We start from the raw sequence: 20,288 nt of genomic DNA on the forward strand, positions 1-20,288 counted from the left end.
TAGTATTTTACAACTACAGGGATTTGGAAGCTACAACAATGTTTAGCCTTTAAATCCCTACGAACGTTCTAGTTCGTTGGCGTCCAAAGTTCCCTCCAAGGTGACGTACGTACCGGTACGTCGTGATCTTATTTACTACGCCCGTTTATAAACCTTTTAATAGTAGTAACGCACTGTTAGGAATTTAAGATTCTTTTCTATTTGCTAACACATTCAGAAGGCTGTGCTTTTTTGTTACTTTCTTGAATCGTATTCACTTTGCTGTCCAAGAGTAGCGTTTTGGTTATGTTTCTGTTGTCCATGTGTAGTGGGTGCTTTAATCCCGTATACCATTAATCCTAAATCAGACTTCAGTGTCTGATTCGGAGGAAATTAGTGGTAATAATTGATAGTATCATATTAGGAGCGAATTATAATAACAGTTACGTTACTGACGAAAATTAAGCAGCTGTAGAGAGATTATCACATCCTCCTGCACTGTTTAGAAATTAGTCGTAAACAGATTTGTAAATAGTTAAGAGTTTAGTGTATAAATAGAATATTGTCTCTTAGAATAAGGTAAGTTGATTGGAAATTACACTTGAATTTTGTGTGGATGATTTTTTATTAGAATGTGGTATTTTGCCCCCAGGTGGGGATTGTTATTTTGGCTAAATTTTCTAGTTTGTAAGTATGTTTAGTAGGCCTATTTATTTATATTCAGGTCCTAACCAAGTAAAAAAAAAAAAAAAAAAAGTAGGAATTTATTGCTGTTGTGCAAATAACATGTTTTTTTTTTAAAAAAAAGTATTATTAGAGGGAAAAATAAAAAAAACTCAGGCTGTAGGCACAGTTCACTCTGGAAGTACAAAGGGATTAAAGGTTAGTAGTAGCCTCCAGCTATTAAGGCAGGTAAATTAATCATCTGACACTTCATTTTATAAAATTGCTTGTTATTACTGCTGACTTCACATTTTCCTTTCCGCTGATGTAAGCCTGTCTATCCTTTTCTTTCCTACTTTTACACTCATTTACTCCAGCTCATATTCTTTCTTCTGATTGTTCTGTTGTATCATTCTACCATTTTATTTCTGTATCTGTTTTCTTCCCCAATGTTCCTCCACAAACTCTTTGGCTGCTTCTATCTCTGCCCTCTTAAAAATTCTCCATTCTGTCTCTGCATCCTTTAATCTGTTCTTTAGGCATATTTTCTTGTAGCAGTTTTCTGTGCCTCCATTCTTTCTCTTTCCCTTCAACTTGCATTTTCTTATCCTATGTATTTTCTGATTTTAAAATTTTAGAAAACTAACCTTCCAATCTGCAATCAGCAGTTTGTGATCTCCACCAGCACATTCACTGGGAATTACCTTAACATTCATCAGTTTAACATGTTTTTTAACATTCATCAGTTTTGATCTGTCCTTCTCAGCTATATCTTGTTATTATTTCATGACTTATGTTTTTTTCTTAAACCCGCTATTAGCTATTATCAAAGCATTCTTCTTATATAAGTTCAGCAGTCTCACTCCATCATTCCTTCCAACATATCCAAAACATCCCAGCACATTTTCATATCATTTCCTGTTACTGCCCACCTGAACATTAAAATCTCCCATTACTACATTAACTATCTCAATATGTCATTGTGTTTTCAACTCCCTCTCAAAGTCCAGTTTTTCTTATTCTAGGCATCCAGTTGGTGAGCCATATATCTGCGTGATAGTCAGTCTTGTTTTTTATAGCTTTACGGATATAATTGACTCACTTTGACACCGACTATAAGACTATGTATGTCCTTACTAGTAGATAAGGCTCCATTTTTACCAACTTAATTTCCACTCAAATACATCCTAAAAAAAAAAAAAAAAATTTTGTTAAACAAAAAATCTTATACCCTTGATTTTTATTATTTTATAACTATCTTCTTCATCGCTGTTACAATTAATATATTGATACTTTCACTAATACATTCGAGCAGCAATTTTATATTAAACAATTTGTTTTCATATTACATTCATTTCAAATCTACCTCAAAGGAAATGATTAATATCCTGGAAAAAAAAATTTGTTAAACTTAATAAAAGTCGGACTCTCACCCTTGGGTTTTATTATTATTATATCACTTCTTTTTTATTACTTTCATAATTAATATATAGAGTCTTTCACTGTTACATTCGAATAATAATTTTTTATTAAACAAATTGTTTTATATTATATTCATTGCAGACATACCTGAAAGAAGATTATTACTATCCTGAAACAAATATTTTTAATGAATAAATATGTTAAAACACGTTTCACTCCTAGGTGGCACATATATGTGCGATGAAGTTTATTTTCTCACAACAACAAAGGCCTGATCAGAATATCAGCCATTATATAAATTACTCTCTCCACAGACCAAAACTGAAAATGTTTTTAATTTTTAGAGCATTTTCTTCTGAGGCGCACATATCAGCCATGACTATAGCAATGAAAAATTTATTTATTTTTGTATACATTGTCTATATTTTTATATATAATTTGTGTTTTATATATTGTCTGTGAAACAGCCTTCTCTGCCATAGAGTCATGGCCTCATCAAGAGATAGATTTTTACAAGTACTGAATGCTTTCGTAAAATTATTTAAAAGATGACTTAGCACATCTACTTTGAGAAGTTTTTGTGCAGTTGAATCATTGTCTGCATCACAAAAAACAATGAGAATGCAAAATAGCTTGAAAACTATTCCTGGACATTGTTTTACTAAAAATCAGATGCTCGTATAATGGCAATGTAGACCAGAAATGCTGAATAGATAAGAAATGTAAATTACCTTCAGCATGCAAAGGCCTAAAAGCTTTTTTAGCCCTTCTAAATTGACAGGTTCCCACTTGTTCATGTTGGAAAGTCATGGTAAAGGACTTCCTCAAACAACTTCATGTTTATAAAAAAATAAATTTTATCTTAATGTCATCGTCAAAATTATTGCTAAATATTTGTACTGGATTTGTAGAATCAATGTGTATTTGTTCTTGGCCAACAAAATCATGAATTTTAGGGAGATTATTCATATTTCTCCATTGATTTTGTAAATTCTAATGAATTCTGTCTTCATCAGCAAGGAATTAGGATCAAGTAAATCATTTTCTTCATTGCAGTCATGAACAAATTCACCATCTGGATTATAAAGTAAAAGACTTTTTGGGTCCCACAGAAAAATCAACTCTTTCTTCATAGTTAGATTCGTTGTCTTCACTCACCGCACTACTAGTATTTTCATCTGAATCAGAAGAAGGATTGCACCCACCGGTCTAGAGTTCCAACGTTCAAATCCCAGTAAAGGCAGTTGCTGTTTTATGGATTTAAATTCTAGATTGTGGATACCGGTGTTCTTTGGTGGATGGGTTTCAGTGAATCACATATCTCAGAAATGGTTGACCTGAGACTGTACAAGACTACACTTAACTTACACTCATACATATCATCCTCTGAAGTGATTCCTGAAGACTAAACAGGGAAAAAAAGAAGAAGGATTGCACTCACTTTCTCCATCTGTACTGTATCAGAATGGTCCAATAACTGATGGCCATTATCAATGTCAGTCTTTAACATTAAGCCTATGTTCCATAACTATTTTTTCTATATGTTAAGTTTTGAAAAACTAAATACAATAGATAGCAAAAGAAATCACTTTCCAAATGTTTTAGGTTAGATTCACAATAAAAGAACAATCCACATTGAGTCAGCTTGAAAGAAAATGTAAACAACAGTGGTGTCAACCTACTTATATCAGTTTTTTTAATTGACATAGCCAGATACCAAGTGGCTCATGTGTGTTGCCACACATCTCTATAGCCCATTTATAAACTTTCATTCCTTTCACCTACACTAGATTGAAGTAAACATTTGTAGAATTTAGTGAGGACAGTGGCACAGATGTGTGTCGTCAGTTTATTTCAATGACAATGACCAACACAGATATGTACCAGCTGGGCTATTTTGGAGGAAAATATTTTATAGAGTGGGATTGAATGTGTTAAGTTGGCTGGCATTGACACTCGCCCTTATTTATATTATTTTATCAATTTATCTTTTTTATTGCTTTCGTAATTAATATATTGAGTCATCAATAATTACATTTTAATAATAATTTTATATTAAGTAATCTGTTTTTATATTACATTCATTGTAGATGTAGCTGAAAGAAAATTGGTAATATCTCCAATTATATATGAATAATTCAGTTTAGTAGGTTTGATATTGAATATGTACCATTGTAAAGTTACATTCAGTACACCTGAAAAATAGTTCAAAATTAGTTAAAAATAAATTTATTATTTAAAGAAAATTTAAAATAAGAATAAAAGTTTTTTGTAATTACTTTTTTATAATATTCTATTTTAAACTGTGATTATTCATTCTACTAATACGATTGTGATCATCATCACTGAACATTTCATTCATTATTAATCATTTTTAACATATAGTTTTCAACTGAAAAAATCTAAAAACAGTACCCTGAATGAAAATCAACAAAAAATACTATCTTATAATGGAAAATCATAATTAAAATTACTTTACAAATGAAGGTTTTCTCAGGTGGCAAAATAGATTTATATGATTTCTACTAAAAATTATAATAATGTAAATTTATGAAAGTAAACAATATTACTCACATAAGTTCATTTTTCTGTATCTAAATAAATTTCTGATATATCAAAAGTTTTAAAAAAGAGTCAAGAGAAAAAATATTTTGCACATTTATGCTAGATTTTTCTTTTTTTAAACACCTTCTCCTTAGCAAAGGTTGACAGTCCACGTACCCAGCTCTGAACTTGATGCTGCAGGATGGAAAGCTTCCTTCAACATGCAGTTGTACTATCTTCAAATATCCTTCAACTATGAATTTTTCTGCCTCCCAACAGATATTTTATCTTGTATCTTCCCTTCAATTATGAGTTGTAACAACTGGTCCCTCTCACCTCTCAATGGGGCCTAGATATTGAGTCTTTCTTTCCTTTATTCCTTGCACCCAAGGTATCTGCAACAAATGGCGATACAAATCATTTCAAAAGCATCAATTCTCTTCTCCACATTTTGATCAAGGGTCCAACTTTCGCATCCATAGAGAAAAGTGGACACATAACGACTCATTCAGATTCTCAGCTGCACACTAAGATCTGATCTTAAAAGGAGTTTCTTCATGCTAATAAATTGCCTCCTAGCCTGTTCTATTCTAGTTTATCTTTCTTACAATCACACTGCTCATTCAGCACAGTGCCCAAGTATTTTAAGAGAAGTACTTGATTGATCTTATTGCCCTTTATTGATAGGGTTACCTGAATTTTCCTCCTGATTACACCCTTCCTGATTGCAGTTGCTTCTGATGTTCCTTAGTCAGTTTTGACATCTGCGGTCTGATTCCAGTACAACTTGACATGTGCCAGTGCCAATACTATCAGTACTAGTTGATTACTGAACCTCTTACCATCTTTTCATGCCTCACACAGTTGAAGGCTTTTTTGTAGTTGATGAAACAGGTATATAAATAAATGACATTCATGTCCCTGCACCTCTGCACTAGTACATTTAAGGAGAAGAGTGCTCATAACAATTTAAGACTATGAAGGAGAAATTGTCAACACGCAAGTGAAAATAGAAAACGAAACTTAGGGACAGGATTATAACAATCCAACCAAAACTTTCACTAAATGCTTTACTTTAAATCAAAACAAGCAATATAAGAGACATAATGTTAGTTATTATTCTAAGTCTAATTATAATGAATGTTCATTCTGTAATTCAAATCATTACTTATATCGATATCAAGAATTTTTAAACTTATCCATTAATGATTGTAAAGCCTTTTTGGAAAATAACAATTGTTGTCTTAACTGTTTGCATAAGGACGATTCTATTAATCAATGTTATTCTGAGAATCTATGTAAAGTTTACGCAAAAAAACATAATACAGTTATTCATATGGACAAGTTTAATGATTCTAAAGTAGGAGAATAACTCTGAAATAATACTTATTGTTTATCTAAAAATCAGTCACAAAGAAAAACTGGTAGAGCTCACTCATGCGTATCATGTGTTGACAAAGTAATAAAGAAAAAAATAATCAAAGGAAAGTTAAAAAACATGATTCATGCTATTATGAGCATCAACAAATCCAGATCACACAACAAAGGTCAAACAGAAGATATTTTTGTTACTGAGAAACGACAACCTAGAGTATCGATATCATCGATCAGACAATTTTACAATAATAATAATAAACAATATTCTAAGAATAAACTAGATCATTCAAATATCGATAATAATCATAACTATCTGTCACAACGAGGTAACAGTATTTATCAAAACAGATCACATAAGTTATCTCAAGAGAATATTCCTCAATTGAAGCATAAATATATACGGTATCTGAAAAGGGAAAACTATTCTATAACCCCTAAAAAACAACCATTTGACTTTAGATTTGCTGAGTGATTTGGTGCATGCGATATTTAAAATCGCGTGAACCATAAATGATTCTTAACATTAATATAAATTTAAATGTGTTATCTTATTCACAAGGACAATCTTAATCGAAAGGACAATCTCTATATCGAAATAGTATTAAAAATACAAAAGATAATAATATTGATAGTAATAATAAACATAATCCTTATCAAGATGTAAGGCCAAAATCAAAAACTTTAAACGTACAAGCTACATCGATTATAGTGATATACTACCATTATCGCAAACAAATTCTTATCAATCTCTCCAATTATGAATCTTCATGGCCGGTAGAGGTCTAGAACATAAGCTCAACAATTTAGTAAAATACAGCTTATGGTCAGTTACGTAAATAAATTATGTTTATTACCATCATCTAATGATTTTGCTTATTAGTCGCATACATATTACAGTTTCATTTAATTTACATTTATTATTTACATACTTATAATTGTTACAATTTTAATTGAGTTTATGTTTGATGTTATCATTGTAATATTATAAAGGGAAAATCAATTTCATTTTGATGGGCAGCATATTTGGTTTCATGTATCTTTTCCTCCATACAATTAAGAATACTGTCTCGTCTCCTTCTTTATGTAAAATACATGAAGTATTTTAATTCAGTTGGCTCATCAACAGCTGATAGTTTTGTAATATTTTTTCTATTCATTATTTTCTATTTTTCATTGTAATTTCAGTATTTGTAAACATATACTTTTTCATACTTCTTGATGTACAATATAATATACATTAACCACATATGTAATGTAACCATCGTTACAGTTAATAAAGAGTTACACATCAAACATATCATCCATGAGTTATTATTTAACTAGTGAATGTGAATCAGTGACATCAGAGTCAATCAAAACATTTCACAAACAGGATTTGGATCTCTGGCTACTGATTGACGGATCATGCACGTTTATGTCGTCATCGACTGGTACTTTATTCAACATGCTCACCAAGTTTACACCCTCGTATTAATTTGTCTGTTGTGATGACTTAACGGCAGTACACCATTCCCACATCTGCTGTGGGGAGAAAACTTCATATTACTTGTGGATTCCACAAACAGTCTATCCTTGGCCTTATTCATGAAGGAAAGTTCCTTTTGCAACTGACTTAGCTGATTGTTTTTGTTCAGCCATGTAAGTGTGCGTTTGCCCTTATGTGAAACTGTTTTTTACGGTTGCAGATAGCCTTCTCCAATTGCTTTGTGCTAAACAACTCTTCCCTATTCATACAAATTACTTGAAATTTTGGTTTCTTTTTCTTTGAATTCTGGATTATGTTTACCCATTGTTCTGATAAATAAATATTATTTTCACACTTGCCCATTTTTCCAATCAAACCAAACTCTGTATCATTAGGATGAAAAGAAAGAGACCATAAATTTATGGTCTATTTCAATGTCTGTTTCTTGCCCTAGCTTTAGAAAAGCAAGAGCCATTTTTGATATTCATTTTGATAGGAATATCAAAATGGCTCTTGCTTTTAAGAATCAGAATAGAGAATGATCCTTTTGTGTGTCTTTGCATGTTTCATTAAATGTTTCCTCAAGCAAGATGCAAGCTCTTGTGAATCTCTGCGTCAGAGAGTTTCATTCCATACATAAACCCAATTGAGTCAATAAATGAATGTACTACAGAGTTACATACAAACAAGTTTCTCTTGTAATACACAATAGAAGTTGTTAACTTTGGAAAGGGTATTGCTTCTTGCAAGTCAAAAGTACAAACATAACTACTTGCAGAAGCAGATTCAGAATCTTGATGCAAGACTTGCTTGGCTTTCAGCATATGCAAGATGAAGAGGTTTTCATTTTTAAGTTGTGCTTTTGTATTTTCAACTTTAATCTTCAAATCAATTGCATCACATATTTGAAGTGTATCTTTAGATGGAACTTTGAAGTGCAGATTAAATTTGATTGAAAATACCTAATAATAGAATTTCTCTGTTAGTAACAGGTTGCTTGTTTGTTGACATTTGTCAACATACAGTTCATACATTTTCTTAATGTTTAAATTGGGTGATAAATATATTTTATTCACATTATCTTTCCATAGTAGCTCTGATAACAAGTAAAAAACTTTATGTGAACAACATCATCTGTGTCATCTATCTTCTTACTAGATAGAGCTTTCCTCTGCTTTCAATAATCAATAATGGCAAAGACTTGTGTTTTACTAATACATCAGTACAATCTACCCCAGCTAATATGTAATATTCTGAGATCAAATTTTTTACAAACTTGTACATTTGTTATCATTATTAATATAATAATCAGACTAGATTTAGCAAAACCACTACCATCTCTGATATGTGATCTTTCTGTTTTTGATGTTTTAATGGAGCCTCGCAAAAACTAATTTTGTTTAGAATAGTCTCTTAATCTCCAAAATGAATAAAAAAAAACTTTCTAACATTATTTGTGAGGAAAGTTTTCAGGGTATTTCCTAGTACAATTACAATCAAAATTAAAAATTGTATAAATTTTTTAGCTGTAACATTTTTATTTTTTGTTGTTTACAATTTTACTTCATTTTGAAGCATTTTTAGTTTATTTCTCAACCACCCCTTTTCATTCCTTGGCTGTTTCCTACCTCGACTATCACCATTTACTGTTTCAGCATTCTGTGGGGTTTTTTTGAACAAAAAACCAAATATTTCAGAAATCTCGCAAAAATTAAATTTATATAGAAAACAAAAACATGACCTCAATTCTTTAATAGGTAATTAGGGTAAATAATTTAAACTAACAGTTATTAGAATTTGAAGTTGTTGGAACCAGAGAACCTGTAGTTGTAGAATCATTTGAAGCCATTGGAACTCTAGAATTTGTAATTCCTGCTGTTGGATTCAAAAGTCTTACTGGCTTGCTAAGGGTGATGATACCATCTTGTGCTTCTTCATATCTGTATCTAGAAAATAGATAAAACCAATCTTTTAAAATTGTTATTCTCAAAATAAAATTTCAGTAACATTGAGTATTTATAGTGCATATACTAGGAATTTATTTCACAATGTCAAATTGTTACAGATATAACTTCAAAGTTATCTTAAATTTAATAGAAATTTCTAATTTAACAGGCTCATTTGTATAGATGTGTTATGTAGGTTTCTTTAAGTCATCTATATTTTTCTACATGAGCATAAATCTAGTAAGTTAGATTTTAGGTTAATTTGTATGTCTATTTTTTAAAATAGAGGTAGGTAGTAATTTATTGAACTGTTGACTGACGTATGTGCAATAAACTACAGATTAAATTAGTGGTAGATAGTAATTTATTGAACTATTGTCTAATCCAGTGGTTCCCATACTTTCCGAGTCGTGGCACCTGTTTTCAATTAAAATTTTTCCATGGTGCTCAACCCATGTAAAAATATGACTACTTGTAAGAGGTAAAAATAAATAAAACTCATGTACCTTCTTTATTTTTTTACTTTATTAACATTAAATTAATGTTAATAAAGTAAATAAATGTCTTGGTTCAATTAATTATGAAGCTTTTACAATATTTCAGGGCGCCTCTGTGAAGAGACTGTAGCTAGCTCCCCAGGGTGATGCAGCACACAGTTTGGGAATCACTGATCTAACCTACATTGTGTAAATAAACATAACCTATGTGCAATAAACTACAGAAGTAACAACAACAAATTTCCCTTCAACAAAATTGCTGTCATTTGCAGACCATTCTTCACCGAAGGAGATTTTATATCTCAATAATGTCACTTTACTAAAACTGTAGATAAATAATTACTAAATAATAATCAAAAACCAAAATCACATAAATAAACCAGCATTCAAACACCATGGACAAATAACAAAAATTCAAATATGGACTTGATCCACTACTGCTCTGAATCTTACTAACAAAATGTTTTAATAAAGACAGACTACTGCTATCTAGTACCTTATTTTGTAACTATTGACTTGTCCACTTTTGTCCTGAACCCTCCAATTTTATCTTTATCAACACAGAATTCATTGTAAAATATTTTGTATAAATATAATCATTTAATTTTAATTTGATTTCTTCTGCAACTTTTAATTTTCAGTTCAATTAAATTTATTTTCACAATTCCACGTAAAAATTACAAATTTTCAAGTATACAATAGTAAAGTATAAATGTTACAATATAATTACAGTAGTAAAGTACAAATTTGAAGTACAGTGTTACAATAAGAAATAGTACAAATGTCATATACATAGTAAATAAATGTAAAATAAGAGAAATGCCTGACACGAAGAATATGAAATTGTAAAAAGAAAGCGAATACAATTTTCAGATCTTTTAATACCAACTATTAGCTGAACTACTTCTTTTTGAGCAAGAATAATTGATTTGACATAAATAAAAGAGTTATAAGTCACTCCCCAACAGCAAATCCCATACTGAACTTTTGAGTGAACAATTAAAAAGTATAAAAAATTTCTTAATACATAAAGTAATAGATACTTTTCAAATAATAGAAATTACTTAAAACTGAAATCGTGTAATTATTCAGATTTTTTATATGTAATTTACAAGAGTAATTTTTATCAATGTACAAACCTAAGTATTTGATATTATCAGTGCGCACTCAAACCATACATTTGCATGTAGAATTTACTAACAGAAGATAACTGGCACACTTATAATACAATCCCTCAATCTATCTATCTCTCAAAGAAAAATGATAATTTATTACAGGTAAACTATATATTTAATGAATCAAGATCATGTTGCATTTCTTGTTTCAGAAGTTGTAGAGTTGTAGCACACAGCTATATCATCAGTAAAACAGGAAAATGCCTTGAAAAACCAGAACATAAAATATTAATAAATACTAGAAAAAGTATTATTAGATAGATTATTATTATTACTAGATACACCACAGAGGATAGATTCTTGGGGAACTCCACAAATTACTGATCTTTTTTGTTTAACTTCTGAGTCCATTGTTAGGTATTGCTTCAGAGGATGAGATGAATGATTTGTAGCATTTGTGAAAATGCCATGCCTGACTGGGATTCGAACCCAGGACCTCTGGATACTACACTCGCACCACAGAGGCTGGCACAAATTACTGATCTAAAAGCACTGTCTGTACTGGTCTTTGATTTTTACCTGTTGAACTCTTTCAGTTAAGTAACTTCTAGACCATTCTAAAGTTATATCCTGAAACCTGCTTCTGACAAATAAGACAAAATAATTATGGTCTGCATCAAATGCTTTCATGTTGTCTACGAATATTTCACCTACAGAATGTTTTTCATTTGGATCTTAATTTATACCAGATGGAAATTTTAATAATGCATCATCTGTTTATTTGCCTTCAATAAAGCCAAATTGATTTAGAGAAAAAAATGTTATAAGCTGAAAAAATCCTAATCTTTTTCTCAGTATTTTCTCAACTATTTTTGAGAAAACTGAAAGCAAAGATATTTGTCTATAATTATTTAAATCTAAAGAATTACCCTTTTTTAATAAAGGAACGACTACCACAGATTTTAAAACTGATGGAAATGTTCCTCTTTCGAAACTCAGGTTAATCCAGAAGGCCAAAACTGGAGATAAAACATACTTAACTTCTTTTATAGTAAATGCAGAAATACTGTAAATCCCTGGGGTTTTAATCATTTTTCCCCAATTCAGAGTTAAATTTTTCAGCCTTGTCTCTTAAAAGAGGCTACTCAGCCTCTTAAAAGAGGCTACTCACTGTAATTTTCTTGTCCTGCACTTGCTTCAGCCATTTCAAAACATACTGTCCACATCTGGGTTATCCTCTTAATCTTTAGCAATTTTTTCCATTGTCACTATCACTTCTCAAAAGTTTTTCTTTATTTTTTAAATAAGTTAATAATGTTAGGGGTTATCCCAAAATCCTAAGCAATCTCCAATTTCTTCTTTAGTTCCTTTTCCACTTCCTTAATCATGGCTTCTTTTTCGGCCAAAGATTTATAAGTACATGGCTTGAAAGATGACATTGTAACACAATGCACTCTCAAAAAAAGAACGATCAAAGAATAAACAAAATATGGTACATACTATATTGTGCAACTGTACAGTGTTACGTAACAAGGAAATCACTACATACACTATAGTACATGAGCTTTCACTAATGTGTCTAGAAAGGCATTGCATAACAAATGCATGGTGTAGATGGGATGTGTGGGTTAGGTTGGGGGCTTGGATACTGACCTTGCAGGTGGCCTGGTGGGGTAAGGTGATGGGGCTGTGACAGCTTTCCAATGGTATTACAGACAGAAAAGGTTTGAAGTAACCAAAACAAAACTCGAATTACCCATGATTTTTTTAACATAGTTTAGATACAAAATACAAGGGAGCAAGTAAAAAATTTACTTGCTCCCAAGAGCAAGTAAGAGCTCCTCAGCTCCTAAGAGCTGAGGGTTCCTTCCGCATCAAAATTTTTCCATTTCAAATCCACAAATAGGTATATTTCTTCCCAGTCTCAGTCTGCTGAGCTGCCACGACACTTCCTCCTTCCTGGACATTTACATAAATTGGAATTGCTGCTCGCATCATCCCCCAAGTCATTCTTGTTAAAGTTACGTTTCTCTTTTCACTTATCTAAAATGCATTGTTTGTCATCACATCTCACAAGTTTTGGAATGATCCCAGCTAGAGCATTGGAGTTGACCCTCTTCCTCACCCTGTGACAAACATTGATTGAGTTTTTTGTGATTTCTATGTCCAAAGCAGCAGTACCAATGTCTGTTACCACTTTATATATGTATTTTGGCTGCTTCAGACATTCAGTGAATCTCAGTGATGTTGGATCTTTAGTATTGCTCATTTTAATCGACTTCAGCCTCCAATACTTGAATTTATTTTTAAGATTGAAATTTTCCTACTTAAGATTTTCAATCATTGTCAAATATTTTATCTGCTAAGCTTGTTCATCCAAGTTTCTTTTTATCATTTACCATACCTTGTAAATATTCATAGGATGTGTTAATTTCTTTCTCTGTTCATTGTTTCTCTGTATCTTCTAGCATGAAGATAAACTGAGATAGATTGGATTTCCCTTTCTCTGCATCACTAGCAGCTTGCATATTGATTCATCTCAATGTATTGCAAGGCAGAAAGCATCAGATTTGATTTTCACTAGAAATATCCAACTCCTAAGTGATTTTAATGATCCAACTCCTAAGTAATTTTGACACAAGTGGGATGGCAACACTGTTTAACCATTGCATTTAACTCTATTACTTGTCAAAACAAATTTATTTTATACTTTGCAATTACTCAACATCTCTGTAAATAGACAGAAAAAATTACACAAAAAACAATGGCCAATAATCTCAGATTATTAACACAGTGGTTCCCACAAGATAGCGTTCTAATATAACATTTATTGTGAAGCAGAAGATATATAAGTGAATTTGTAAGCAAAATTTCTGACTAATCTGTGTTTTCAATTTGTTCAGGCACCAAATCCTCGGATGAAAATAAATTTTCAAAATAAACTTTTACAGCTTTTTCTTATTAAACTCTTACTTTCTTTATACCACAGTATTTAAAACTAATCCAACATCCAAATTCAGATTAAAATCACCATATAAGAAATATTCATAGTAGAAAAGTTTTGCTTTAGTAGCAGTAACAGGCGTAATGTAGCCATTAATCTTGAGCTTGCATCTGTGATGCTCCAGCAATGTCTAGGCAAGATTTTCGTAAGAGAAAGAAGTTTACATAGATGTTTTTCATCATGGCTGCGGACACTAATTTGTCATCTTGTTTGAAAATATTCTGAACAGTAGAGTTGCCCTTTTCCCATATTTTAAGACTGCACGTTGGATGAAGCTTTTTCCAAGTTTTGAACAGTTTCTAATTTTTTTTTTGTATTAAAAAAACTTTCTTCCTACTTTCAGTCATTACTATCTAATTTATGTAACACAAAACATGTGAAAAGAAATCATGTATAGAAAGATGACTGACACTTAAAATGGTGCCAGATTGACAAGATCATACAGTGTGTAATATGTATTACTCGCCAACTCCTCTTTTGGTATCAGATACATTTTTCTGTTAACAATAATTGCACTGTATAAAAAAATTAGTTTGCACGTCTTCATATAATGGGTTTTCATATATGGATTGTCATTAAACAGAGATAAGAATAGTATTATAATCTTTTTGTGTATGTGAACACATTAATATAATTTAATTTCTGCTTGTAAATTTTGATTAAAAAAAATATTGCTAAAGGTAATTAAGAATTTAATATATGTCACTTATACTTTTTGAGTGCTCTTATAAGGAACAGTTAGATTCATTGTTAACATTCAACAGTGTAAAATTAAATATCCACAGTTTTCTTAAATTAAAAGGTAAAATAATTTTATAAAGTTGTGTGATATTTCCTTTTAAACAACATTGCTTTTTTCTTATCGAAGCTATATAAAACCAATAACTACAAAATAACTTTTTATGTTCTTGTATATCTTTAAATGTTGATTAAAATAAGAATAATAACTATTTCACCTATTTAACAAAAAAGAGGTATTAATGTTTTTTACTTGTACATCACAGAATTGAATCATGAATTGTAAACAAACTAATATCTGCACATTTTGGGCCTCTAATATGATTCATTAAGTCATTAAACTGTGAAAGAAGTCATTTTAAGTGGGTATTATAATCATATTAATGAAAAAACACAAGCTTGATGTCAGGAACACTGCACTTGGGGATTTAACTTCAGTGTTCTATGGAAATCAGTATATTAAATGCAGTTTCAACAGTTTGTATATGATCCTCATTTAAAATTCGTAACTTTTCCAATATGCTATTATTTAAACCAAAATAAAACTACCATAAAAGTGTTGTAGTGTTGAATCAAAATTACTCACAATTGTAGTGTTATTTGCTTGTTGATAAATTATTGCCCTCAAGTGGTGTTGACTTCTCAGAGACTATATAGAGAAATGATGAAGGTGTGAATTGTGTATATTATTAATCAATAAATTTATTAAAAAAAAAAAAAATTACTGTTTATATTTGATTCACTCTTGTGAATACAAGAGAATTCATCAAACAACTTTGCATCATCTAAGGTCAACTCTTTTCCAAAATAAAATTAATACTAGCTTCTACCTTTGACCACAAGTACCCATAATAATACTTCAGTTTCTTTGAATACACTATTACACTGGTTTTTCAATGTACACCTCATAAAAATTAGCTACGGCGGGTTTAAATTTACTGACATTAATATGCCCAAATTTATCTGTTTTGCTTATATTTTTTTTAACATTTAAAGGCAATAATAATTCCTCTGTTCATGAATTTAATTCAGATTTTAGATTCTTGATAATCAGAGATATATTCGGCTTGGATATTTATTGGAATTCAATCTGGGCAATATTGTTTTGAAAAATAGAAGTCTTAGTATATGTGAATAAAAGTCAGACTTTAGAACATGGATTGTTAAAGGATTGCTTTAATATTGTGGGACATCTCTTTTCATTTATGAAATATGCCAAGATTTGTTCTATGGCTGGCTTAAGAGTTAAGCATTTAGTCTTACTGTATCCCAATAATTATAATATTCCACTTCAACATTATCACATTCAGTATTTCCTTGAAATTTTCAATTCACTCTGTATATATAAAAAAATAATATATCTTTACAAATATATTTTCAGTATCAATGGTAAGGAATTCTACTGCTGTTTGAATGCAAATGTTCAATTATATGTGCAACATAATTTACAGCAATTAATATATTTTCATTAGATGCCTGAATTCTACCAGACTTTCATCTTAACATGTTTAGTTGCATCGCCAAAGTTGCAATCAGTGTTTTCAGCACAAAGGGTAAGAAGTTTATCTTTTATATTGTAAACATGCATGGGTTCTTGGATATATTTTGAAATTATATCAGAAGTTTCCTCTGGCAGTTGCTTGTTTACTAAAATGTTTACATGAACTCCGTTCTTCAGTGTAAAGTATCTTACTAATACCGGACGTAATTTAATATTCCCAGGATTTGAACAATTGTAATAAAAAGTAATAAAACTTAATACTTAACATATCAGTCTTAATTTAAGTAATTGAATTTGATGCCAAAAATTGCATAAAATCGCTTCATTTTTTATGTGCACAAGAAATTATTTTGTCATAACAAAAACTGGCTGGATGGCATGCCACAGTAACATCAGGTACTGAAGTGGATAGGTGTTACAGTTGTTGGTCGGAGGGTCACATTGTATCTAGATGCAAAGGACCAGACAGAATTCATGTTTCAATTGTGGCAGAGATGGTCATTTTAGGCACCAATGTGAGAGACAACCAGGTGACAAGGATGGCCACAGAAAGGATAAACATTTTTGTAGTAAGGGTAGGAAATGAGATTTCTCCACCTAAATCTTAGTCAAAGTAGACTAGCCTTTCGTGGGCCACAGCTGGAGAAGTTGAAGGTGTCACTCTACTGGCCAATCAACCTAACCGTAAGTTGGTTGAGATCAACAGGTGTCCAATGGTAATGGTGACTATAGAATTGGGATGTTTCTAATCGCTTTGCCATAATAAACTCTGGAAATGGGAGATTTAGTTGTTTTAGGAGATTCAGTTGTTATATTTTCCCCAATATTGCCATAGATTTATTCAAATTGTGGACAAATTAATACAAGTAGTTAGGTGGTAGAGAAGAGGGGGGGGGGGTCTTAATTTAGGGAATTTTAATGATAATTGCTCTGAATGGGGAGGCCAAATTAATGATGAGAGGAGGTGAATTTTTACTGAGGTAGTGGTCTTTTTAGGGTTACTTTGCTTAAATACTGGGGATGTTGGCACATTCCAGAGGGGTGGGTCTGGGTCAGTTCTAGACCTAACGTTTTTTCAGAAAACCTAATTGGAAGATTCTGTAGTTGGAGAATGAATTGCTCTGCAATCATAAATGCATCAAGGTAGTTCCAGATAAGATTGCTGGGCAGCAAGAAGAGCATATAACTTGAAGTTTCAGAGGAACTGCCCTTCTGTAAGAAAGTGGAAGTTTTGGAGAATATTGAATTTGTTATGCTGTTACTAGTAATTGCAGAAATATATGTAAGGAGGTATTTGAAATGGAAGGTTGACACCTTCCATTTCAATATATATAATGGCTCTAAAGCCAAGTCGTTTGGCTTCAGAGAACGGAGGTCCACTGTAGAAGCTGTTAATAACAATAAACTTATATATAAAGTGGAAATGATTATAGTGGATATGGCCACTAGAGGATCTAGGTACACACGAATGCTACCTATAATATATTATTGCATGTTAACAACGCGTTTAATAATTTGTCCGTGATAGTGATTATGTATGAGCTTTAAAGGAGGAGGATTAGTCCTTAACAAGACTAATACAAGAATATTTTAACGGGAAGCAGCTTTCACTGATGGCAAAGAGGTGGTTGTTACCATGGAATGTGGGGTCCCATAGGGTTCTGTTCTGGTACCCATACTCTGGAATTTGGTATATAATGAATGTTAAAGCTGGACCTATGAGGGAGTGGAGCCCATTGCCTTTTCTGACAACCTAGTATTGATTGTGACAGCAAGAGGCTTAGGGGACACAGGGGAGAAGGCGAATGTAGCCATGGATATGGTTAGAGTGTGGCTCCTAGATAAAGGACTGCAGTTGGTGGTAGAGAAAACAGTGATATTACAGATGACTGGAAGAAGAAGGATCTAATAGTTCAGCATCAAGGTTGGGGACCTGGAGATTCAGCCATCTTTCGAAGGAAATACTGGAGTATGGTAGGACAAGAACAGAAGGTTCATGACGCACATAGACAAAACTGCAAAGAAACCAGGAAGGGTGGCTTCTGTTATAACTAAATTAATGACAAATGTGCCTACGACCTTAAAAAGTAGGCTAATTGCTTCAGTTGTCCTATATGTTGGGCCAGTATGGAAAAAGGCAGTTAGTTTTTAACATTGCATACAGAAATTACAAGATCATTTTTCTAGTTAAATAGTTTGTTTTTACAAAAATACGTTAATCAATCAATAATAATTGGAAAATTCTCATCACATAGAAGGCCAGCAGAGAAGAGTGACACTGTGGTTGGTCAGAGCCTACTATACAGTCTGTAGAGCATGTGTTGCTAAAAGCAGGTATATCATTGATGAACATTGATTATGGAGAGGTCTGAGAGAAGTTAGAGGCCAAGAAGGTCTTGTCTAGGAGAGGAGGTAGCAGGACAAGTGGGACTGGGCCACTCTCGGTAAGTGGACTTATTCTTTAATTCAAGACATTGAGAGCTAGATAGGGAGAGATCATGGGGAGGTGGGTTATTGGATAGCTCAATTGCTTACTGAATATGGGTCATATAATGGTTACCTCTTCAGTAGAAGAAGACCCTCAGTAGAATGTAAATATTGTGGGATGGAAAATATGGTCAGGAATACCTTTTTTGAATGTCCAAGGAGGGAGGTAGATAGACCAAGTGATGAAGAGTTTGTGAGCTCAGAGGTCATAATGTGACTTATGACAAACAATGAGATAGATTGGAGGTTGTGTGCCAACTGGTTTAGGACACTCCTATAAATGGAGGTACAGGAAATTTAGAGAGGTTTTAGAGCGAATGTAGCCGATTGGGTAAGTAAGGGGAAGGGATAGTCTGTACAAGGAGATAGCCGGGGGCCCCTAGGAGTTGCTACTATTGGTGAGGTGCGCAGGATTCTGAGCAATACTAAGGTAGTCCGTGGCGAGAACAGCATGTTCCGGGTAATGCCGATTTGACGGGTATGGGGAAGGGTTTTAATTGGTGAGAGCCCGACACTACCATGTACGGGCATACGGTGGCAGAGCTTTCCCCTCCACCAACGAGAAAAAAAAAAGATTACATGATTTGTTTTAAAAAAATGGCGTTAAACGGTGTCGATTTCGAATGCGGGAAAAAATAGGCGACCTTCCTTAAGACTCCAGAGGCCATAATCTATGTTCAAGAAGAATTTTTGCTGATCCAAAAAATCGATACGTAAACTATCACAACAGTGGTGTAAATACAACACTTTTATCGTAATATTTTTCAAATTTGAAACTGTATCCTGTAATAACTATGGAACAAAAATTTATTGAACGGACAAACCGAAACCTCTTTATTGCAATTGGCTTCTCAAAATCATTGTCGATGGAGAAAGAGTTTGTACTTCATGTACGAGGCACGGTTTCATTTAGCAGACGTGTTAATTCACATAAAATCAAGTATTGGGTGATTGAAAATCCTTAACGGATGTTTGAGCGTCCACTTCATAAGAATGAACAGAATAATTTTTGACTGGACTGTCAATACAGAATTGTACCGTACAATTTTTGAAGAATTTTACTTTCGGTTAACAGATCGTGAAAAAGTAAGTGTACCCTTCAGTACGAAGCAATGTATCACACATCAAACGATTTACTAGCAAGCATTCATGCGGCTTTTGCTATTAGAACCAACCATCAATAGAGAGTGGTGGCTTCCGTGTTCCCCAAATTTGTCCAGTTAGTTTTTTACCTTTGGGTGTATGAAGGATAGAGTTTACTAATCAAATTCTTTTACTGTAGATGAATTGAAGGTAAAAATTTAACAAGAAATTGGTGGAATTAATAACAATATTTTGATTAGGTGATGATCAACTCGAGCATTGAAGTGGATGGCTTTTCAGGGCGCTCACTTCAAACATATTTTATAAACAATATGGTAAATTTGTAACTTTTGCTAACGTAAGAGTAGAATTTAAATCTTACGTTTTCATTTCAGTCATAAAATGTTACATGTCCGAATTTTGTTTAGTTTGAAGCGATTCGTTTTAAATTGGTTACACAGGCATTT

At 32.2% G+C, this 20,288-nt stretch overlaps 1 protein-coding gene across 1 annotated transcript in view; it reads left to right on the plus strand.

Annotated features, from left to right (window-relative positions):
* The first annotated feature begins 247 nt into the window (after positions 1–247).
* Srrm234 (Serine-arginine repetitive matrix 2/3/4) overlaps positions 248–20,288 on the plus strand; it is a 203,751-nt gene continuing 183,710 nt past the window's right edge. Inside the window, exon 1 of the mRNA XM_075364599.1 lies at positions 248–558. The gene's annotated coding sequence lies outside the window, so the exon portion shown is untranslated. The remainder of the gene's footprint in view (positions 559–20,288) is intronic.

Source organism: Lycorma delicatula, chromosome 4 (assembly GCF_047948215.1).
Source record: "Lycorma delicatula isolate Av1 chromosome 4, ASM4794821v1, whole genome shotgun sequence".
Taxonomy (NCBI): Eukaryota; Metazoa; Arthropoda; class Insecta; order Hemiptera; family Fulgoridae; genus Lycorma; species Lycorma delicatula.